Source organism: Ursus arctos, unplaced genomic scaffold (genome assembly GCF_023065955.2).
Source record: "Ursus arctos isolate Adak ecotype North America unplaced genomic scaffold, UrsArc2.0 scaffold_23, whole genome shotgun sequence".
Taxonomy (NCBI): Eukaryota; Metazoa; Chordata; class Mammalia; order Carnivora; family Ursidae; genus Ursus; species Ursus arctos.
In genome coordinates, this window is record NW_026622908.1 from 40,329,801 (window position 1) to 40,353,961 (window position 24,161).

A 24,161-nucleotide genomic window follows, 5' to 3' on the forward strand; every position below is an offset into this window, starting at 1 on the left:
TCTGTTCTCTGCACCGCCTACCTGGCTTTCAGGGAGGGGCTGCACTCCTCTCAGCCTCTGGGGACTTGGGGCCCTGGTGCCAATGCCAGGCGGCGCCATGAGATGGGGGATTCCTTCGTTCCTTGTGTCCTTCACTTGTGCCGAGCCCAGGGCCACGAAGGGAAAATGAGATACAGACCTGACCTTCAAATGCTAAGTATGGGTTAACAAAAAGTCACAAAGGTAACCCACGATCAGGGCTGGCCACTGTGAGACACTTTGGTTATATGTCCTGCCAATTCTCTCTCTGCCGGTATAAGTAGGGTAAATTTTTTATAAGATTTTATTTTTAAGTAATCTCTACACCCAATGTGGGGCTCAAGCTCACAACCCCCAGATCAAGAGTCGCTCTACCCATGAGCCAGCCAGGTGCCCTTAAGTAGGATCATTTTATTTGTTACTAAAAGAAAGGAGTCAAAGCCACCCGGAGCATTTTTTAATGCTTCTCTCCTTGCCCACATCCCTCCCAGCTCCAGAAACGGCTCCCAGCTCTGTAGTCCTGAAGCATTCTCACCAGCTGATCCTCACAGGCACCCTGAAGATAAAGCTTCGCTCACATCACCTAAAAAACTACCTAACACAGCGGGGGAGGAGGTGGGATGTTTCAACCGCCCTTTCTAGCAGGTCTTCCTCTACGGGGTCTACTGCGGGATGGGGGAACAGTGGTAACCAGGACCAACTGGGGCTTTTCATGGGACCTATGGAGTTTTGCCTCCATGGGTATCTTCCTCTATTTAAAAAATAAAGTTTTTTGTGGGCCCTACAAACGTCTTTATTTTCTCTGATGTGAGAAAAAAATAATGCCTCTTCTTTGGCCCTTGATTGTCACTTTTCTCTTCTGATTTTAAAGTAAATTCAAATGTTTCCATGAGCCCCTATAGATATCGTGGGTTCTAGGCACTATGTCCTCGGTGTCTAATGGTTAGCCAGGCTCGGTTGCAACACAGGGTGATAAGAGCCAAGAGAGAGGCCACCCGATCTGAGAAGACTTCTAGGGAAGATATTGAGACAAGTCTTGAAAGGCCAGGACGGGTTGCCAGGAGAAGGGAGCTAGGGCTTTCCTAGCCAAGGCCAGGGAAGTGCCGAGTGATGGAGGGTTTCCGGTGGGAGAGGCAGAAGAGGAAACAGATTTGAGCAGGGCCAGGGCCTTGGGTGCTGCGCTGAGAGTCTGCATTTGTCCTGAAGGCATGAGGAGTGCCTGGAGCCAGAGTGCAAGGCATTCTGGAGGCAGCCCTGTGAACGAGGGAGAGAGCGAGGAGAGAGAGAGAGAGAGATGGGGACACTGTCAAGCAGTCCACGCCTGCAGTACGAATAACATTAAGGCAGCTGCAGCAGGGCCCATCGAGGGGAGGCCAAAGGTTCCAGCAGGGCTGCAGTATGTGTGTGCAATCTTCCCAGCACACAAGGGGGCGATTTGGGGGCAAAATGCCACCTGTGCCCCACGCTGAGTCATGCACCCCGGTGTCTGCCAGGAGGAGAGGCTACTTCTTCTCACCAAGAAGCAATGGGTTAGGCAAGCATGCACCTGAAAGCTGCTTCTGCTCTGAGGGGCATCTTTCCCTAATTCACTAGCCCCAAGGGGGCCCTTTTCACTAATTTTTAACAAAGGCCCCGTTAGAGGTTAGCCGCTGTCCTAGATGAGCCAACAAGAGGGTAGAATCCACAGGACGTGTGGCAGGATTCAACGTGCTGATCAGAGAAAGGCCAGGCTAATTCCCAAGTCTCAGGATCGGGGGACAAGGATATAAAAGGAAGCAGATTTGGAGGGTGGAGACCAAATGAGGTCTGGTAAAAGATAAACTGAGGCATATTAAAATTTTAGGAATTTATTTGCACAAAATCGATTCAAGTGGGGCAGCGCCAAACCAGAAGTGGTTAGAAGCACTCTGTCAACGGGAGCTGGAGAAAAACTTTAATAGAGGAGAGGCGGAAGCCAAGTAAGGAAGTTATTGATTGGCTCTAGCTTAAACCCTAGTTGGCTGTTTGCAATCGGTTGTCCTTAGGTCACACTTTAGTGACCTTGAGATATTTACAGGCTGAGATTTTGGTTTGCTTATGCATGAGCCAGGGGGTGAGAGCCACCTCAGTCTAGTGGCCACCTTGTTCGATTAATTTAAGAATTTCTCTCATTTGGTCATTCTTTCATAGCTCGGTATTGGTACCACTCTCAGTCACCATCAGAGTTTAATTGTTCTTACTGTATCATGAAACTCGTAGGTTATGATGTCAAATCCATTGAAGAATTGCTTTGGCCATTTGTCTGTTGTGCATCTTTTCTTTTTTTAGAATTTATTTATTTATTTGAGAGAGAGAGACAGAGATAGCAACAGAGATAGAGAGAGAGCACGAGCCGGGAGGAGAGGGAGAAGCAGGCTCCCCTCTGAGCAGGACCCTGGGATCATGACCTGAACCAAAGGAAGATGCTTAACCAACCGAGCCCCCCAGGTGCCCCATTGTGCATCTTGTTTCTTGTGTCTCCGAGCGCAGTGAGACTATCTGATGTGCTGATGGCTGCAAGCATGGCGTGGACGATCTCGGAGAGAACTCAGCGCACCAGAGAGATGATGATGATGGCTATGAGTAGGATATTACCAAGAGGCTGGAGTCTACTCTTAGCAGGGCCCCCATGAGCCAATCCAGTTGGAACCACGTAAGTCAAAGCATGTACCTGATGAGGCAGCAACCTGTTCGAGCCAGGGAGCTTGTTGTCAATTTCTCGTATTTGAGTTTCTATAAAACCGGAAGTGTTGGTCCAGGTGCGGTAGCAGGTTTTTACCATGGCACAGACATCTCCTTTTTCAGCAAGCAAGGAATCGAAAGCAATTCTGTTATCTAAAACCACGTTCGCGAGAGAGTTTAGGGACATCTGTTGTCCAGCCGTGGCCTTTGCAGTTGACTCGGCGATGGTTGCCAAGGTTAAGGATACGATTTTAATCACATATTTGTTTGTACTACTTTCAGGTGAAGGAAGAAGGGACCATCCAAATGACACTTCTCCAGAGGGATACGTCTGCTGGTAAACTTCTTTTTGGTCAATAGTATAAATTTAAAGGACCGGACCAATGTTGAGTCTCTGAGGTATGGTGAAGGGTCAATGGAACAGCTAAATACACCAGCAGCACAGTCACATGCTCTTTCACCCTCTAGCTGTCAAGACAACGAGTTGGCCAAGCACAGAGGCCATTGCCAAAGCCTCCACATACGAGGAGTAGCCAGGAGGTGTACCTAGGGCTCCCTCAGAAGTATCAGCACCTATGGTGGACCCACTGGTCGGTATAGAGGTGTTAACATCATTCAACCAAGATTCAAATACTATATTATCACATATTGAAAGACCACCTAAATATATGGGCCCGAAAGCAAGCCTAAAAACGGTCTAATTAACACTGACTGCTCTGCAAAGTCATATATATATCTTTTTTTCCCAATGGATCTCATTTTCCCATCCCAGGCTTGGGTTAAATTGAGGCAAAGAATGAGGGTCTGTGGATTTAGCCTTTTAACTTTATAAAAGGGGGCTGTGGGAAATTTAGGCATACAGTGGCACGTGGGGTGTCAGTGAAATTACATATAGGGTGCACTAAGGGGGTCTCTCCCTTTACATCCTGATGTTGGCACGGCATGACGACCCCAGCAAAGTTTCCTGCGGTAATATTATTTGTGAAATTCTAATTATAGTGCTGTCTTCCCATGCCTTAATAGAGAGAAAAAGCAAATTGCAAATAGATAAAAGGGATAAAGATTCCATACTGGAGACGAAGATCTTGATCTGTGATCTTGGGAGAGCTGTCCGCCTCAAGACGTAGACTGCTTCTCGGGAGGGATCTCCTCGGTCTGTTTTAATCTTACATCTCTGGCTGGAATGAAGCTCCAAGAGTCTGGAGGAGCCCTTTTCAATTGGGTGATGTGGACCCAAGGTTCAGGTCCCTGAAGTTTGGCTGCCACCTGGGTGTGAGGAGAACCTGGTGTGGCCCCTTCCAACGAGGTTCCAGGGCAATCTTTCTTAAGTGTTGTTGCCAGAAGACCCACTCTCCAGGTTCTAAGTTGTGGAAGGTTTGACCATCTAGGAGGATCACAGAAAGCTTCCTTTACCTGGTGGAAATATACTTTGGCATAATGCATGAAAGCTTTACAATACTGAGTCATATCAGAATTTATGAGTACAGGAGACACATGGGTTTCTATCAGCCAAGGCGTAGGTCTTTCTGCTACTATTTCCTTTGCAAGGTATTAATTTATGCTTTCCCACAGGTGATCTAATTGCCATCAAAGCCAATGGTAGAACTTTTGGCCGTGGCAATCAGTTGATTTTGTTAATTTAGCTAGCTTTAATTTTAAGTAAACACTTGTCCATTCAACTTTACCAGATGACTGAGGATGGTAAGGACAGTGGTAATGCCATTATGTCAGCAGAGCCTTATTTGTTTATTTACCCAGTGAAATGGGTTCCCCTGTCACTGGAGATCTTTCTTGGGATACCCCATAAGGAAATATATTTTCTAAAAGTTTCTTCGTTGTGGTTGCGGTGTCAGCCATTCTGCATGAGAAGGCTTCCACCCATCACAAAAACACACAATCACAAGAACACATTGGTAACCCACTGCAGGGAGCAATTGAATGAAATCCATTTGTAAGTCTTCACAAGGCCCAGTAGGTGGTGGGAATGCTCCATCTACTACCTTAATGGTCTTTCCAGGGTTATGGGTTGGACAAATCAGCCCCAAAACCGGCTAACCAATTTGGTAATCAAAACTGATAAACCAATTACGCGACATCAGAGCAGTTACCCCACGCGTGCTTTTCCGTAATTTGGATCGTTTTATCCGTCCCGTGAGAAGTTGCAAATGTAGGGTTTTTAGTGATGGCATTCAAAAAGAACCCGGCAGCCATCTGGGCCCTCAGTGAGTCCTCCTCTAGTGTTAATTTGCACCCTCGTTCATTCATGCTGCCTCCTGGAACAATGTCGTTGCTGGCCCATGTAGCATAGAAGCCGCCAGAGCACTTCCCTGATGCTCAGCTTCTGTCTCTCGTATGAACTTCAGTGTTAATCATTGCAAGTTACTAGGGGATAGGATAGCAGGCTGGGGCCCATTTCTGATGGGGGTTCCGACAGAAGTGAGGAACCCTCTCTGTTTCCATAACATGCCCAAGTCATGGACCATCCCAAAACTATATCTGCTCTCAGTATAAATGCTTACCGATTTTACTTTGGAAAGCTGACAGGCCCGAGGGAGGGCGTGTGGTTCTGCTTCATGGCACTGACTTAAGTTGGGGAAGATTTCCCTTTCCAATAGTTTAAGATTTTATTTATTTATCTGACAGAGAGAGAGAGCTAGCATGAGCAGGGGGAGCTGCAGAGGGAGAGGGAGGAGAAGACTCCCTGCTGAGCAAGAAGCCCGATGTGGGGCTCGATCCCAGGACCCCGGATCATGACCTGAACTGAAGGAAGACGCTTGATCGACTGAGCCACCCAGGCGCCCCCCTCTCCAATAGTTTATATTGAGTTGTTACAACATATCGCGCTCGATATTTCCCTAGCGAATTCTTAGCTTGGGACCCATCGACCAAGAATATCACATCTGGGTTTTCCAGGGTGTCCTGTGAGTCAGTACGAGCCACGACCTCACGGCCACCCGGGTGTGGTGGCCCGTACCTTTGTCAGGCAGGGGCAGTTGTGCGGCAGAGCTGGCTAAGCAAGTTGCCAGGTGCTTAAGATGGAGCTTACAACATGAGAGGAGAAGGTTCTCGTAAGACAGAAGTCTGCCTGCTGAGAGACGTTGAGCCTGATCAGAGAGCATGGGGTACTCATAAGTGTTAAGTCATGTCCTAATACCAGTCCCGCCAGTCTAGCCGCTGTGGCTGCTGCTGTCTAGCCGTTTGGATACGGTATGGCTACGGGGGCTAACTGTAAGCCGTAGGAAGCAATCGGTCTGTTTTCCTCCAAGCTGCTGTGTTGGAGCTCCTAGAGCCTGCTTATCGTGCTGGGGGACAAATAAGATCAAAGATTTAGTGTAATTTAGGAGCCCCAGGGCTAGAATTTGTTGCAGGGCTAATGTTGGTTGGCTAAAGCCTGGCTCACGGTTCTCTTCCCAGGGCAAGGGCTCTGGAATTTGGGATCCTTGTAAGCTCATCCAGGGGAGTTGCGATCAGAGAAAAAGTTGGAACCCAAGAGCCACAGTATCCTGCAAGTCCAAGGACACTCCTTAATTAGCTGTCAGTCTGGGAAAGTCTGGGATAGTCTTTTTTCTTTCAGGTGAGAGAGACTGCCTTTTGCAATCAAATCATGTCCTAGGTTGTGGGCCTTGCCTTTTGAGAACCGCAGTTTTTCCTTGGAGACCTATGGTCTTTGCAAGCTAATTGCTGTAATAAAATCAAATGTATTTCTTAGGCCTCCCTTCTGGGGGGGACGTACCAGTAGGTTATCTACATATGGAGTGACTGCGGAGTTGTTAGGGAACTGTAAGTTTGCCGAGCCTTGATGTTAAAAAAACAAAAACAAAAACAAAAACCATAGAAAAATAAGGACAGGCCTTCAGCAATCCAGGTATTTTGTTGGTTTTTCCAAGTGAAGGTGGATGAATATTGATTCTTCTTGTCCACTGGGCTACTACAGAAAGCAGAGCAGAGATGTGAACCATTGTGAGTCTCTAGGTAAGTTAGGACAGCAAGGTGTTGGGATTTGGAATTCCCGGGAGCCTTGGTATCACAATTTTCCTGGCTGCACCCAGATCCCGGGCAAAACTCCAATCTCATCCATTTGATTTTTTTTAAGATTTTATTTATTTATTTGAGAGAGAGAGTGAGCAAGAGTGAGAGCACACAGGCAGGGGCAGAGGCAGAGGGAGAAGCAGACTCTCCCGCTGAGCAGGGAGCCCAACACGGGGCTGGATCCCAGGACCCTGAGACCATGACCTGAGTGAAGGCAGATGCTTAACTGACTGAGTCACCCAGGCGCCTGTTTGACTTTTTAATGGGTAAGATGGGAGCATTGCAGGAGGCTCCCTTGCTTCATTTAGTCTTCTCCAATCGGCAAGAGGCCTCAGATACCTTCTGGTTTTAGTGGATATTGAGTCAATTTAGGCAGGGGCTTGGAATATTTTTATGGGTTCAGCTCTCTTAACATTTTGCCTTTGTTGGTTGAAGAAAAAGCCCATAGGGATTGAGGCACTTCTGAGAGATCGGGGCTCTCATGCTTTCTTTTTTATTTTATTTTTTAAATTCTTCTTATTCTTTAAGATTTTATTTATTTATCTATCTATCTATTTATTTAGAGAGGACGAGAGCAGCAGGAGGGGCAGAGACAGAGGGAGAGAGAGAATCCCAAGCCAACTCCGCGCCCAGCGGGGAACCCCACACGGGCTCCATTTCACGACCCTGAGATCAGGACCTGAGCCGAGTTCAAGAGCCAGAAGCTTAACAGACAACGCCACCCAGGTGCCCCTAAGGTCATTCCTCCTTCTGAGTTAAATTTGGTATGACTCCTCAATTTGGAAAGCAAATCTCGTCCTCACAGGTTTACTGGGGGCAGTGCCACACGGGAAGAGAGTATGGGTCCCCGAAAATGGTCCTGGTGTCATCGGACTGGTTGAGATTCATCCTTCGAATTTGCTTAGAAACCCCCACTACAGAAATACTGTCTTTACTCCGAGGGGTTTGCCCCTTTATGAAGCAGGGTCTTGCGTAGATCAAGTGGCTCTGGGCTCCACTGGTATCAAACAGGCTCCTCCCCGAAGGTTTACCTTCGTGCCCCCCTTGCTCTATTTAGAGGCGTCGCGGGGAGCAATTTACCCGAGGCTCCTCGGAGCCCCATCAATGCTTACGATTATTCTGGTAATCTAATTTTGCAAGACTTCCCCCAGTGGAGAAACAATCTGGATGCGTAGGTGCAGGTCTATGAAAAGACGGGTTCTGCGGGGGCGTTAATGACCACGCCCCTGGTGGGTTACAACGCAGGCGGACGTTTCGGGGTGCAGTATTCCTGCGTGAACCTCCAGGTTCCGCCCTTGGAGCTGTTGTATATCTTCAGGGCCATAAGCTTATTGACTTTTGCATTGTGTCTGGCTTTGAAGTTTTTTCAAAATGCTCAGCAAGGGGGGCGGCTTTCCAGCCCAGCTTCTGTGCCTTTTATCGGGCGATTAGTTTGGACCGGAGCCTGCTAATGAGTAAGGAAGTCAGGACACTTTTCTGTGCCCATGTGTCATAAAGCCTGGAGTGTTTCACAAAAAGTGTTTCCAAACTTGTCTTATAGTCGGAGACTGGTTCATCTTTCCTTTGTTTGCAAGATCGGGTGATAGACCCGTCAGTCTTTTGAGGAAATGTTTTCTCAATGCTCTCCGATAGGTCTTGGATTACTTTTCTAGCGCGGTTTGGCCCGTCCTTGGTGGAGCGAGTACTATGTGGGTCTTTAATAGGCTCTCCGTGTCTTCCCATTTGGCTTCAGCCATCCATTTTTGGGTGACACCAGGTCCTAATGTCATATTAATAACTCGGTAGAGATCCAGGAGCCCCAGATGGTAAGCTCCAATTAGAATTCTCAATTCCTGGGACGCCTAGCTGACTCAGCTGGTAGATCATGCAGGGTCATGATCTTGGGGTCATGAGTTCAAGTCCCACGTTGGGGGTAGCATTTACTTCCAAAATAAGTAGATGGGGGCACCTGGGTGGCTCAGTCAGTTAAGTGTCTGCCTTCGGCTCAGGTCGTGATCTTAGGGTCCAGGTGGGGAGCCCCACATCAAGCTCCATGCTCAGCAGGGAGTCTGCTTCTCCCGTTCCCTCTGCCTCTCCCCCTTACTGGGGCTCTCTTGAGTGAGCTTTCTGTCTCTCTCTCAAATACATAAATAAAATCTTAAAAAAAAAATAAGTAGATGAAATAAACTCTAGCTCATCTGAGTGAAAAGGCAATTGAGTAAAGGGATTTGTAGGTTCAGAATATTCAGGGAGAGGGGTAGAGGGAAGGAGCACTCGGACAAGTTAGTCCGTGTGCCCCATACATTCGCCATCGGCTTCTCGCTTGAGGTTTTCATTTGCCTTTTGTAAAGAATCTTTTAAAGAGGCAATTGTTTATTCACCTGGCTTTTTTTTTTTTTAAGATTTTATTTATTTATTTGAGAGAGGGTGTGAGCACAGGGAAGGGAGAGGTAGAGGGGGAGGGGGAAACAGACTCCCCACTGAGCAGGAAGCGGGATGCAGGACTTGATCCCAGGACCCTGAGATCATGACCTGAGCTGAAGTCAGACGCTTAACCTACTGAGCCACCCAGGTCCCTTATTCACCTCGTTTCTTAGAAGCTTCTTCATACCAATAAAAAAAATGCACCCTTTGTTTTGGGGAAGTTTGGGATCTTTTTTCTCTAGAGGAATTTTCAGATTATCTTTAGTAAGGTTAGCCCACTGGTTCAGAAAAACACAGGTTCTGGGCCCATAATTTTTATACATATAGTCAGCTGGGGTCCCAGGTGCAGGAGGCCCAGATTGTTTGGATTCAGAGGAACAGATTTTTTTCTCTTTTTTTTTTTCCCTTGTTACCCGAGGCCTTGCACTGGACCCAGTCCAGGTTAAGTCAGACCCAGGCTGACCTTGGACCCAGTCCAGTTTCTAAGTTGGACCTAGTCTGATCCTGGACTCAGTCCAGTTTGTTTTGCGTTAGCCCAGTCCGGAGAAGGAAACACGAAGAAATTCAGAGAGGTCTTTTAAACACAAAAACCTAAGGAGGTCAAATCAGAGAGGGACCCGTGGACACCACCAGAGCCAGTGAGAAAGCAGTGAGCTCAATGGGCCCGTGAATGCCGGCGGCTGGCTGCTCGCTGCTCCTGGGCCTTTGGGGGTCTCATTCGGATCCCCCTGCTGACTAAAACTATGAAAAGATAAACTGAGGCATATTACAATTTTAGGTGTTTATACGTGCAAAAATCAACTCAAACTGGGCGGCGCCGAAGTGGAAGTAGTAATGATATGAAACACTAGGGTCTGGGAGCGAACGGTCAAGAAAGAATTTTCGAGACGTCTTTGATGCAAAAAAAGGTGGTTTTATTAAAGCACAGGGACAGGACCTGTGGGCAGGAAAAGCTGCACTGGGGTTGTGAGGAGTGACTTGCAAGTTGGGAGGGGGTTAGGGGGACTGTAAGTCTTTAAGGTTTCCGAGACCTTGAGGGGTCGTTTACTACTGTCTAATAAAACCTTAGTCATGAGACCCTTCAGATGGAGATCAGTGGCCCATATGCTTGGAGGATGATTGCTAACATGTATCTTGGGGGGGGGGTGTAGAGATGAAGGACATTTCCAAAGGGATTTTCATATGTTAAAGGAGACGTAGAAGATCCTGGAGGTCGGGCTAATGTCAAGCTAGGGTTGCCTTTTGCCTCTGGCAAAGTGTTAACATGGAGGCAGTCGAATTCCTGGAGGAAGGTCACTAGGTCACTCTGCCTACCCCAAGCACTTGCCAATGGGCTGTCAGTTGTAAGGAAGTTTAATATTTTTCTTTATTTCTCTTACCTTTGTTCTCCACATGAGTTAGAAGCACTCCATCAGGGGGAGCTGGGAGAAACTTTACTTATGGGGAAAAGGTGGAAGCAAAGAGAGGAAATTATTGATTGGCTATAGCTTACATCCTAGTTAGGGATTGTGAGTGGTGGTTCTTAGGTTTTGCTTTCATAACCTTGAGGGACTTACAGGCTTGGGTTTAGGTTTGCTTCCGCAAGCGCCGCGCCAATAGAACCACCTCTGTCTAACGGCCGCCATGTTTAATTCAGTGAACAGGTCACAAGCTAGAACCTTTGGAGCCTGTATCAAATCTAGAACCCCTTGTTTATTGCACGTCATCTCTTCCCTTTGATTCTCTGACTCAGATCCTTAGTCCACTGTGTTGTGTCTGCAGCGAGCACAGGCTCCTTTTGAGGTGGCTGGTCCCAGCCTGCAAGGGCCAGGGTTACTCAGGGCACATTGGAGCCATCCATCCCCAGTGCCTCAGGGGCTCCTTGGGCAGTCCCACTGAAGAAAGAGCCTGGCTGATAACTGTAACAGAGGAGCTGGAAAATGTTCCTAAAGGGAGTTTTTGTTTTTTAAAGATTTTATTTATTTATTTCAGAGAGAGAACAACTGGAGGGAAGAGGCAGAGGGAGAGGGAAAAGCAGGCTCCCTGCTGAGCAGGGAGCCCAATGCTGGACTCGATCCCAGGACCCTGAGATCATGACCTGAGCCAAAGGCGGGCATGTAACCAACTGAGCCCCCCAGGCGCTCCTCCTAAAGGAAGTTTATAAGGCAGCCATATGTCAACCTCATTAGACCCAAATTTGCCACAAATTCTGGATTCAACCTTTTTCTTTCTTTTCTTTTCTTCTTTCTTTCTTTTTTTTTTTTTTAAGAGAGAGAGAGAGCCTGTGCATGTGAGCATGAACAAGGGGTAGGAGAGCAAAGGGAGAGGGAGAGAGCGAATCCTAAGAAGCGAGCTCCATGCCCAGTGCAGAGCACAACATGGGCCTCTGTCTCAGGACCCTGAGATCATGACCTGAGCCCAAATCAAGAGTCAGACACTTAACCAACTGAGTCTCCAGGTGCCCCTGGATTCTACTTTTCAATAGGTCTCAGAACTATAAAGCAAATACTGGTTCCGAAAAGTAGATTTGCCATGTTCTCCAAAGGGTAGACCTGAACTCTTTCAAAGAACAGGAGTCAGGGGGCTGGCTCCTGGGGGGCTCAGTTGGTTAAGTGTCTGCCTTCGGCTCAGATTGCGATCCCAGGGTCCTGGGATCGAGCCCCAAGTCGTCGGGCACCCTGCTCAGCAGGGGAGCCTGCTTCTCCCTTTGCCCTCTACTCCTGCTGTCTCTCTCTCTCTCTCTGATAAATAAATAAAATCTTAACAAAACAAGAGTCAGTTGGCCGTGAAGCCTGTGAGTGTCAAAGGGGCTTTGCATGTAGATTGTAAATTAAATCACCTGGGGGGCGCCCGGCGGGCTCAGTTGGTGGAGCACGAAGCTCTTGATTTCGGGGTTGTGAGTTCAAGCTCTACGCTGGGTGTAGAGATTACTTAAACAACAACAACAACAAAATAAAAAATAAATCATCCCTTGTAAAATTCCAAAGGAATTGCAAATGTAAAGAGTATCTCCCAGTGTAAAGTAAAACTTCCAACTTTGTATGCGTGTCCTGTGGGAGAAGGAGGAGAGGAGTTTCAACCCCAGCACTTCAATCTGAAAATGAAGCAGCCAGTAACTCTTTTGTTTTAACAAAAGAGAAAACTGGCAAGCTATTCCCCAGTGTTAACTTAATCCAGTGTTCCATGCAGGTGAATAGGATGTGACGTCCCAAGAGGGACAGTTACAGATGGGAAAGAAGTAACTTGTCCAAAAACCCAGCTAATGGGGGGAGGGGTAACTGGGTGACGGGCATCAAGGAGGACAATTGAAATAAGAGCACTGGGTCTTATATGCAACTGATGAATCACTCAAGTCTACTTCTGAAACCAATAATACAGTACATATTAATGAAATTGAATTTAAATAAAAAGACTTTTAAAAACCCACACAGCTAGTAATAGGTGTAGGGAAGACTTAATCCCTAGACTGGCAGTCTCCAAATCTCTGACACTTAAAAACACTTTTTTATTATAAAATATTTCAAATGTATGGGGAAAATAGCTATTATATTCATATATATATAATATATTATATATATACTCATACCTCTCAGCTTTTACAAATCTAAACATTTTTTAAAAGATTTTATTTATTTGAGATAGAGAGTGAGAGTGATAAAGAGAGAGAGAGCACAAGCAGAGGGGAGTGGCAGGCAGAGGGAGAGGGAGAAGCAGACTCCCCACTGAGCAGGGAGCCTGACATGTGGGGGTTCGATCTCAGGACCCCAGGATCATAACCTGAGTCGAAGGAAGAAGCTTAACCAACTGAACCACCCAGGCGCCCCTAAACATTGTGACATATTTGCTACATAACATTTGCTAAGAAATGAAGTATTTCAGGGGCGCCTGGGTAGCGCAGTCGTTAAGCATCTGCCTTCGGCTCAGGGCGTGATCCCGGCGTTCCGGGATCCAGTCCCACATCGGGCTTCTCCGCTGGGAGCCTGCTTCTTCCTCTCCCACTCCCCTGCTGTGTTCCCTCTCTTGCTGGCTGTCTCTCTGTCACATAAATAAATAAAATCTTTAAAAAAAAAAAAAAAAGAAAGAAAGTATTTCAGAGAGAGTTGAGCTCCTCCCCAAGCCTTCCGGCTCCCTTCCCCCCTTCCTCCCTCCCCAGGAGAACCCTTCCTGTGCCCTGCTTGTCATTCCCATACCACTCTGATACTTTCACTGCCCATGTATCCATCAACAACATAAATCAATGACTTTCGTGTTTGTAAGGTTTAAATAAATGGTATCCCTCTATAGTGTTAATCCTGGAACTTTCCAAATTTCTTGTGCTTCCCCACACCATAGAGTTTATTTTCAAACTTGTTCATTTTTTCATTTACTCTTTCATGCAACTCTTGTGTCTTGAACATCTGTGACAGATATTGCCACCGAGGTTGACTCACAGATAAAAACCTTAGCTCTGTGGGCGCCTGGGTAGCGCAGTCGTTAAAAGCGTCTGCCTTCGGCTCAGGGCGTGATCCCGGCGTTCCGGGATCGAGTCCCACATCGGGCTCCTCCGCTGGGAGCCTGCTTCTTCCTCTCTCACTCGCCTGCTGTGTTCCCTCTCTCGCTGGCTGTCTCTCTATCACATAAATAAATAAAATCTTAAAAAAAAAAAAAAAAAAAAAAAAAAAAACCTTAGCTCTGGCTCTCTGATTTCTGATTCGGCTTCCAGAGCACCTGGTCTGATGAAGCACTCAAGGCCCATGCTGTACAATTAATTGGGGTGACATGATCAGTGAGAACATACAGGATGACCTACGTGCCCCTATCCAAAGGAAGGATAATTCTAAGAGCTAGGGCTTAAGTGACCTGGTCTCCCGCCAGTGCAGAAAGCCTTAGATAGATGCATCGGAAGGTCCTCAGAGCCAGCCTGGCCTGCTGCTGGGTCCCCTGCTCCTGGTTGCAGGGATGTCTCCAAGATGGTCCCAATGTCCTACTCTTCCGGATCTGGCATAAACATTTGAGGATTTTAGTCTTCCCACTGCTTCTCCACCCTACTCAGGACATGTCCCCCAATGATCCAACTCCTTGATTTGGCCACAAGTAGAAATGGAGAACGAGGAGTAATTGACTAGCAAGGTCTTCATTCCTGCCTCTCTTTAAATGTGTCAAAACTGGCCATTTGGGATTCCTCTGTCCCTTTTCCATAACCTGTCACCCAACACAGAGCATTTCAATAGTTGCTTAATGTTTCATTAATCCTAGCTGTTAGTATGAGTCAGAACAACTTTTGTGGTAAATGACAGAAAACCCAACTCAAACTGATTTTAAAAACATTTTTTCAGGGGAAGAGGGTGTATTGTTTTTTATTCTCACTGCCGTGGGAGAATTAGAAGGCCACTGAGTTTGAAGACCACTGAGTTTGCGTTAATAGAAGCAGAGTAGCAGGATTGTTCCAGAAGGGAAAGATCTCAGGAGTTGAAGGAGGTTCTGAGAAGATTCCAGGGGAGGCAGGGAAGGGATGCCTGTGGACTTGGGAGCAATGGGGAAGGTCTCTGTGGGTTGTACTCAAGGAGAAGTTTGTTGAGCTCTGAAAAAGTGGGTCCAGCAGTGGGTCTGGGTGGTTAGAAAAAGACTCACCTGAGAAAGTTAGAGTAATGGAGAGATCGAAAGGCATGAGGGGATCAGGTGAGTGCAGGTGGGGAAGATCATTCCAGGCATTCTAGCATGTGCAAAGGGAACAGACTCCTATTAAGAAGAAAGAACTGGGGCACCTGGGTGGCTCAGTAGGTTAAGCATCTGCCTTCAGCTCAGGTCATGATCCCAGGGTCCTGGCGTCGAGGCCTGTGTCAGGCTTCCTGCTCGGCGGGAAGCCTGCGTCTCCCTCTTCCTCTCCCCCTGCTTGTGTTCCCTCTCTCGCTGTGTGTCTCTGTCAAATAAATAAAATCTTAAAAAAAAAAAAAAAGTGAAGTAGCCTGGATGAGGTATGGTGTGAGGCAGGGCCAAGCATGCAGGGTTTTAAAGGCTCTCTTAAGGATTTTGATCTTTTTTCTAAGTGCAAGGGGAGGGAACTGAAGGGTTTTTAAACAGTGTGTGTGTGCGTGTGTGTGTGTGTGTGTGTGTGTGCGTGTGTGATTATCAGATTTATAATTTGAAAAGATAACTGTGGAAATATATTGCAGGAGAACAAAGAGTAGAGGCGGGAAGACTGGATAGAAGTCTATGGAATTGGACCAGGACAGAAATGAGGAGCCACAAGGAAGACAGCGGTGGTGGTGAGAAATGCAGAAAGGAGGCAGATTCCAGAGTTCCTGCAGGGGTACGTTCAACACAACAGGGGGACGGACTGGGGAAGGAGAGGGAGGTTCCAGGGGTAAAGTTGCTGGGGAAGGGCTAGCAGGTTGCTATGAGCTGGACAGGCAGGAGCAGCAAGGACAAATATCATTTGTTCAGCCCACAGCCATGCTTCTTTTTGGAAACAGCACCACCATTTTCCCTTTTGAAATTCTTCCTCTTCACACACTCAAACCAAGTGGTTTGGGTGTGACTGGTCTCGTCCTGCAGACCGAAGAGGTGGCGTAAGTCAGGTAGGGCTGCCAAATAAAGTACAGGAAGCGCACTTGGCACGTACAGATCTTCAAACTTTATTAATTGTTTATCTGAAATTAAAATGTAACTGGCAGCTCTAGACCCAGGCCTACTAAGAGGACACAGAGGTTGGCTTGGAAAAGGCCATGAATCCTAAGCCAGGCTGATGATGGCTCCCCTTTGGACATTCAGTGGAGCTCTCAGAAAAGAGACTTTCATATTCCACTAGGTTGTAAAGCTAGCGGAACATAACATCAACTGCAGGAGTGGGCCCGAGACCCAGATCTGGCCCATCTGAATATTCCTTCCAATAACAATGCTTGGTTCATAGCTGGACACAACTCCAAGCAAAGTCAGCAAGAGTCAAGCACGGAGCTAATGATGGAATTATCAGGAAGAGATATCTCTGTGTTCTGGTGTTGCTGAACTGGAAGAATGTAAGCCTGGGGCTGCTGGTGCCCATGTGAGGAGCATAGGCCTGAAAGCCAGCAGGAGCAAGAGATAGAAAGATGGACACTGAGTCTTGTCTATATCACATGAGCCCCTACTATCAGCCAGGTCTGAAGTCACCCTGAACTTTTTAATTAACTGAGCCAATAACTTTCCTTTATGGCTTGAACCAGTTTGATTTGGAATTCTGCCACTTGCCTCCAAGAGAATCCTGATTAGAGGAAGATCCCTGGTTCAATTTTGTACATGTTGACTTTGAGATACCTCTGATGTCAAATAGGCTGTTGCCTCTATGGGTCTGAGCTGGAGGTTTAAATGGACAGTTCTCCTTTTATAGATGGTGATTAAATTCCTCATGCCTGGAGCCCAGCCTGGCACAAGGTAAGGATTCAATTAACATATGAATGAATGAATGAATGAATGAATGAATATAGCAGTCTGATTATTCCTTAGTAGCCCTTTAAAACCAAAGTTCTGGGGCGCCTGGGTGGCACAGCGGTTAAGCGCCTGCCTTCGGCTCAGGGCGTGATCCCGGCGTTATGGGATCGAGCCCCACATCAGGCTCCTCTGCTGGGAGCCTGCTCTTCCTCTCCCACTCCCCCTGCTTGTGTTCCCTCTCTTGCTGGCTGTCTCTATCTCTGTCAAATAAATAAATAAAATCTTTAAAAAAAAATAAAACCAAAGTTCTTTTTCTTTAAGACTTTATTTATTTATTCTTATTTGAGAGAGAGTGTGTGGGAGTGGGGGGAGGGGCAAAGGGAGAGGGAGAGAGAGAATCCCAAGCAGACTCCCTGCCGATATTGGAGGGCGACACGGGGCTTGATCCCATGACTCTGAGATCATGATCCCAGCTGAAATCAAGAGTTGGATGCTTAACCGATTGAGCCACCCAGGTGCCCCTAAAACCAGAAGTTCTGACCAGTCAAGGTAGATGGGTTAAATAGAATGAATACAGCTGAAGAAAACGATAGTGAACTGGGAGATCAAATTGAGGAATTTTCCCAGAAGGAAGAAGCAAAAAACAAAAATAATAGAAAATATAAAAGAAAAACATAAGATACAGAGGGTAGAGGTGGAAGTACAAATACCCAGATAATAACATTTCAAAAAGAGAAACATAAAAATGGATAAGAGAAAATATTGGAAGAAATTTTTTAAAAGATGAATTTACTAGAAGTTTTTAAAAGATCAAAAGACTCTGTTTCCCTCAACACCCAAAAAAACAAACAATCCAGTTAAGAAACGGGCAGAAGACATGAATAGACATTCTTCCAAAGAAGACACCCAGATGGCCAACAGACACATGAAAAGATGCTCATCGTCACTCATCATCAGGGAAATACACATCAAAACCCTGAGAGAGACCACCTCACACCTGTCAGAGTGGCTAAAATTAACAACTCAGGAAACAACAGATGTTGGTGAGGATACAGAGAAAGGGAAACCCTCTTACACTGTTGGTGGGAATGCAAAATGGTGCAGCCACGCTGGGAAACAGTGTGGAGGTTCCTCAAAAAGTTAAAAATAGAACTAAACTATGACCGAGCCATTGCAATTCTAGGTATTTACCCAAAGGATGTAAAAATACAGATTCAAAAGGTCACGTGCACCCCAATGTTTATAGCAACATTATCAACAATAGTTAAATTATGTAAAAAGCCCAAATGTCCAAGAAGATGTGAGATTATATATATATATATATATATATATATATATATATATATATATACACACACACATATACATGCAATGGAATATCACTCAGCCATCAAAAAGAATGAAATCTTGCCATTTGCAACAACGTGGATGGAGCTAGAGTGTATAATGCTAAGCGAAATAAGTCAGTCAGGGAAAGACAAATATCATATGATTTCACTCATATGTGGAATTTAAGAAACAAAACAGATGAACATATGGGAAGGTGGGGAAAAAGAGAACGGAAAACAAACCATAAGAGACTCTTAATGATGGAGAACAAGCTGAGGGTTGATAGAGAGAGGTGGGTGGGGGATGGGCTAGATGGGTGATGGGCATTAAGGAGGACACTTGATGTGATGAGCACTGGGTGTTGTATGTAAGTGATGAATCACTGAATTCTACTCCTGAAACCATATTGCACTTATGTTAACTAACTAGAATTTAAATTTTAAAAAAATTTTAAAGGCTCTGTTTCCAACCAAGATATAGAGTTTTCAACAGGTCAGTGCTCCCACTGCAAGAATTAGAAGGAAAAAAGAAAAAGCAGAAAAATTGCAAGAACCATCTTTTTAAAGATAGCAGAGAGCTATAAATGCAATGCTATGAATAAATGAGATGAACTAAAATTTCAGAGTGGAGAGGCTTTCCTCCCTGAATGAACTGAGGATCACTGCCCAAATATTCTTCCCTGGGGCAATTGCCAATTCTGGGCACCAAAGTTTAGCTCAGGCAAAGGGACTCTACTGGGAGAAAGAGAACCCAGTGGAGATTTTGATGGCCATGAGGAGCTGCAGGTTCCTGCAAGCTCCTAAATAAAAGACTGAAATCTTCTGCAGTCTCCTGGTGTTTAGAAGACAAAGTCCAATTCGAGAAAGAGCCGCTTGAAACAAAGGATATTTGCCAGATTTTGAGGATGTGTGGGGCAGGAGGCAGGAGAGTTAAGCTCAAAACCTCCAATACTCAAAATAAAATCTCCCACAGTCCATAGGCTGAGACGGAGAGCTTCCAGACCCGAGGAAGGACCATGCCTGGAGAATGAGGATGAAACAAAGGTAGACGTCTTGGTAAAACTGGATCTCCTCACCAGTCCAGCTCCATCCCTTACTGGATGGATATGATCAGTTTCTTAGTGCATGAGCCTAAAAGAATACAGGTAGACCATTCTCTGGTGGGAGGTAAAATCATCTGTATAAAAGACAGTGGTTCTTTGGGTCCAGTATGTACCCATCCTCACGAACTGTAGAAACTGACAGATGAAAACAGAGAGTCACAACCTACCAGAGCAGAAACCCACAAGTTGATACCTCCACATTCTGGAAGCAGCACAGGGGTAGGGAAATCTGAAATGTTAGTGACAAATTGTTGGAGGCTCAGTGTGGACAGCTCTGAGAGTTAAAATCGCTGGGGGGAACTCAGCCATAAGGGAGCCTCCACACTTTTGTAAGTTTTATCTCCAGGAACTTGACCTGGTTTTCACAGTGAGTATCAGAGAAAAATCCCCTCATGCTTCCGGCAGGGAGAGAGGAAAAGTAACCATTTTGAAATATGCCAAGTATTCTGTCCTTCTTAACAAGATCTGCCTTCAAGAAAAACTAGAGGCACCTGGCTGGTTCAGTCAGTAGAGCAAGTACTCTTGATCTCGGGGTCATAGTTCAAGCCCCATGTGGGGCCCGAAGTCTACATAAAGAATAAAAAACAACAACAAAACTATTTAACCAGAGCCTAACCTGCTGGGGTTTTTTCAGAGCCTAACTGACCTGGGGGAAGGAAAATACCCCACCCCAGAGAGCTCTAGCCATGCTGTCCCACCTAAGGGAGGAGGGGAAAACAACAATAACAACAATGATGACGATTCAAGAAGCACATGTGAAGTTCACAGTCTAGAGGTAAGGGCTGACTAAAAGACTGAGATCTAATCATGGGACTATAGCATGCCTCCTCCTCCCCACCTTACCACCACATTACTACAGGCTAATCTACTGCAGTTCCTTATACCCAGTACATCACGTCTGATATTCAAGAAAAACTGACAAGACATGGTGCCTGGGTGGCTCAGTCGATTAAGCATCTGCCTTCGACTTGGGTCATGATCCTGGGTCCCTGGGATGGAGCCCGGCATCAGGCTCCCTGCTCAGTGGGGAGTCTGCTTCTCCCTCTGCCCTTTGCTCCCCCTGCTTGTAAATAAATTAATTAAATATTTTTTTAAAAAGAATTAGAGCAGAAGTCAATGAAGTTGAAATCAGGAATCAATAAAGAAAAACCAATGAAACTAAAAGCTGATTCTTTGAAAAGATCGATGAAATTGATAAGCCTCTAGCCAGGCTAACTAAGAAAAAAAAGAGAGAGGACACAAATTAGTAATATCAGAAATGAAAGAGGAGACATCAGTACAGATCCTATGGACATTAAAAGAAAAATGAAGGAACACTATAGCCACCTCTATGGCTACAAACTTAATAACTTATAGAAAATGGACCAATTCCTTAAAAGGCACAATGCACTAAAACTCACACAGGAAGAAATAGATAATCCTAAAAGGACTTATCTATTAAAGATATTGAATCAGTCACTAATAACCTCCCAAAAAAGAAAGCAGCAGGCCCAGACGGGTTCACTGGTGAATTCTAACAAACATTGAAGGAAAAATGATGTCAATTCTCTATGATCTCTTTCAGAGGATAGAAACAGAGGGAATACTTCCTAACTCATTCATTATCATCATACCAAAACCAAAGATATTGCAGGAAAAGAAAACTACAGGCCAATATCTCTCAGGAATATAGATGCAAAAATCCTCAACAAATTATTAATAAATCAAATCAAACAATGTACAAAAAGAATTATATACCACCACCAAATAGGACTTATCCCAGGTATGCAAGACAGGGATAAGACTCAATATTCAAAAATCAATGTAATCTATCACATCAAATTAATGTAATCTATCATATAGTCAAGTGTTGGCAAGGATGTGGAGAAATTGGAACTATTGGTGGGAATGTAAATGGTGCAGTGGTGGTGGAAAACAGTATGGCATTTCCTCAAAAAGTTAAATATAGAATTATTACATGACTCAGAATTTCCATGTCTGTGTATATACCCAAAAGAATTGAAAGCAGGGTGTTAATGAGATATTTGCACACCCATGTTCATAGCCACATCATCCACAATAGCTAAAGTGCGGAAACAACCAAGTGTCCATTGACAGATGAATGGATAACAAATGTGGTATATACATACAGTGGGATATTATTTAATCTTTTTAAAATATGTTTTTAATTGAGGTATAATTAACATATAACATATTAGTTTCAGGTGTACAGCATGATTTGATATTTGTATGCATTGAGAAATATTTGCAAAATACATATGTAATAAAGGACCATTACCCAACATATACAAAGAACTCTTAAAACTCAACAATTAGAAAACAAACAACCTGATTAAAATATGGGCCTATCTTAATCCTTTTGGGCTGCTATAACAGAATACAATAGATTGGGTGGCTTATAAACAACAGAAATTTATTTCTTAACAGTTCTGGAGACTGGAAGTCTAAGATCAAGGTGCAAGCATGGTCAGGTTCTGGTAAGGGCTTGATTGCCAGTTCATAATAGACATCTTCTCACTGTAACCTCATGTGGTGGAAGGGGTTAGAGGGCTCTCTGGGGTCTCTTTTGTGAAGGCATTAATCCCATTCATGAGGGCTCTGTTCTTATGACTGAAGCATATCCCAAAGGCACCACCTTCTAAAGCCATCACATTGGGGATTAGGATTTCAACATATGAATTTTGAGGAGACGCAAACATCCAGTCTATAGTAGGGCCCAAGACTTTAACAGACACGAAAGAAGATATACAGATGGCAAATAAGCACATGAAAAGACGCTTCACATCATATGTCATCAGGGAAATGCAAATTAAAACAGTAAGATACCACTACCTAGCTGTTAAAATGGCAAAAATCAGGGCGCCTGGGTGGCTCAGTCAGTTGAGCCTCAGACTCTTGATTTCGGCTCAGGTCATGATCTCCGGGTCCTGGAATCCAGCCCTGTGTCAGGCTCCATGCTCAGTGGGGAGTCTGCTTGAGGATTCTTTCTCCCCCTCCTTCTGCCCCCCCCTGCTTTCTTGCTTGCTCTCTCTATCAAATAAATAAATAAAATCTTTAAAAAACAAAAATAAATAAAAATAAAACGGCAAAAATTCAGGACAATGACAACACCAAATGCTGACAAGGATGTGGTGCAACAGGAACTCTCATTCATTGTTGGTGGGAATGTAAAATGGTACAACCACTTTGGAAGACAGCTTGGCAGTTTCTTACAAATCTAAACATACTCTTACTATATGATCCAGCAATTGTGTGCTTGGTATTTATGAAAACATGATCACACAAACCCTGCACAAGGATGTTTGTAGAATCTTTATTCATAATTGCCAAAACTTAGAAGCAACCAAGATATCCCTCAGTAGGTGAGTAGACAAATAAACTGTGGTGCATCCAGATAATGGAATATTATTCAGCCCTAAAAAGAAATTAGTTATCAAGCCATGGAAAGACATACAGGAACCTTAAATGCATATTGCCAAGTGAAAGGAGCCAATCTAAAAAGGTTACATACATTATGGTTCCAACCACATGACATTCTGGAAAAGTCAAAACTTTGGAGACCATAAAAATATCATTATTTTCCTGGAGTTAGAGGGGAGAAAGGAATGTATAGGTCCAGCACAGAGGATTTTTTTAAAAGATTTTATTTATTTATTTGACAGAGAGAGACAGCCAGCGAGAGAGGGAACACAAGCAGGGGGAGTGGGAGAGGAAGAAGCAGGCTCCCAGTGGAAGAGCCTGATGTGGGGCTCGATCCCAGAACGCCGGGATCACGCCCTGAACCGAAGGCAGACGCTTAACGACTGCGCCACCCAGGCGCCCCGACACAGAGGATTTTTAAGCCAATGTATTACTAAGGATGATACTATAGTGGCAGATACATGTTTTTATACATTTGTCTAAAACCATAAAATGGACAACACCAAGAGTGAGCTCTAACATAAAGTATGGAGTTTGGGTGATAATGATGTGTCAAGGTAAGTAATCAATTGTAGCAAATGTGCCACTCTGGTGGGTGGTATTGATAATGGGGAAAGCAGGGGGACAGGGCAAGAGGTATGTGAAAAATCACTGTAACTTCCTCTCAGTTTTTCTGTGAACCTAAAACTGCTTCAAAAAGTAAAGTCTATTTTTTTTTAAAGATTTTATTTGTTTACTCGACAGAGATAGAGACAGCCAGCGAGAGAGGGAACACAAGTAGGGGGAGTGGGAGAGGAAGAAGCAGGCTCATAGCGGAGGAGCCTGATGTGGGGCTCGATCCCATAACTCCAGGATCATGCCCTGAGCCGAAGGCAGACGCTTAACCGCTGTGCCACCCAGGCGCCCCTTAAAGTCTATTTTTTAAAAAAGACAATTGTTCTTTTAAAGAAAATGTCCAACATACAGTCAACATTTACTAGACATGCAAAGAGGCAGGAAAATATGACCACTATTCAAAGGGAAAAATAAGAATAGAAATGAGAAGCAGGCTCACAGATAATTCAGATATTGCAGTAAACAGATATGGACTTTGCCATTAATATATTAAAGAAAGTTCAGGAAAATAAGGAAACAGATGGAAAAAATGTAATAGAATTTCCATAAAGAGTCAGAATCTATTACCAAAAAAAATCAAATGGAAGTTATATAGTTTCCGAAAGTAAGAACTCATTGGATGGATGTAAGTAACGTTGTGCTGTGTGTTTGACTAAGATAGAACCACGTGTCCCCAAGTCCCCTTTCTCATGTGGTCCTGGTTTAAGTTGGCCCAAAGAGACATCTTTGAGAATTTGGGAAGGCGAAAGTGATAAAGCAGCCTCTGCACTTTGGTTAAAGACGCCAGCGGGGACGCCTGGGTGGCGCAGTCGTTGAGCGTCTGCCTTTGGCTCAGGGCGTGATCCTGGCGTTCCGGGATCGAGTCCCATATCAGGCTCCTCCGCTGGGAGCCTGCTTCTTCCTCTCCCACTCCCCTGCTGTGTTCCCTCTCTCGCTGGCTGTCTCTCTGTCACATTAAAAAAAAAAAAAAAAAGACGCCAGCGGATCCTACATTGTCCAGCTCTTCTTTCCAGCCCCTGGCCTCTTACCAACAGTGACACCCAGTCCAGCACCCGATGCAGAGGCAGCAGCCTGCCATAGATATCTATACCAGCTATTGTCTCGGGTCCAAGTCTGGCAGCTGGTTGTGCCTGACTTCCAAGATCCGCATGGCATCTACTCTCATACATTTTGTCTTCGC

The 24,161-nt window shown here is 45.1% G+C and overlaps 1 long non-coding RNA gene across 1 annotated transcript; it reads left to right on the forward strand.

The window, feature by feature from the left end:
* The first annotated feature begins 2,529 nt into the window (after window positions 1-2,529).
* LOC123000258 (uncharacterized) lies at window positions 2,530-16,587 on the forward strand. The gene is made up of 4 exons (XR_006408125.3): window positions 2,530-2,689; window positions 3,001-3,055; window positions 15,282-15,418; window positions 16,475-16,587. It is a non-coding gene; the product is annotated as an uncharacterized LOC123000258 (long non-coding RNA).
* Window positions 16,588-24,161: the final 7,574 nt, after the last annotated feature.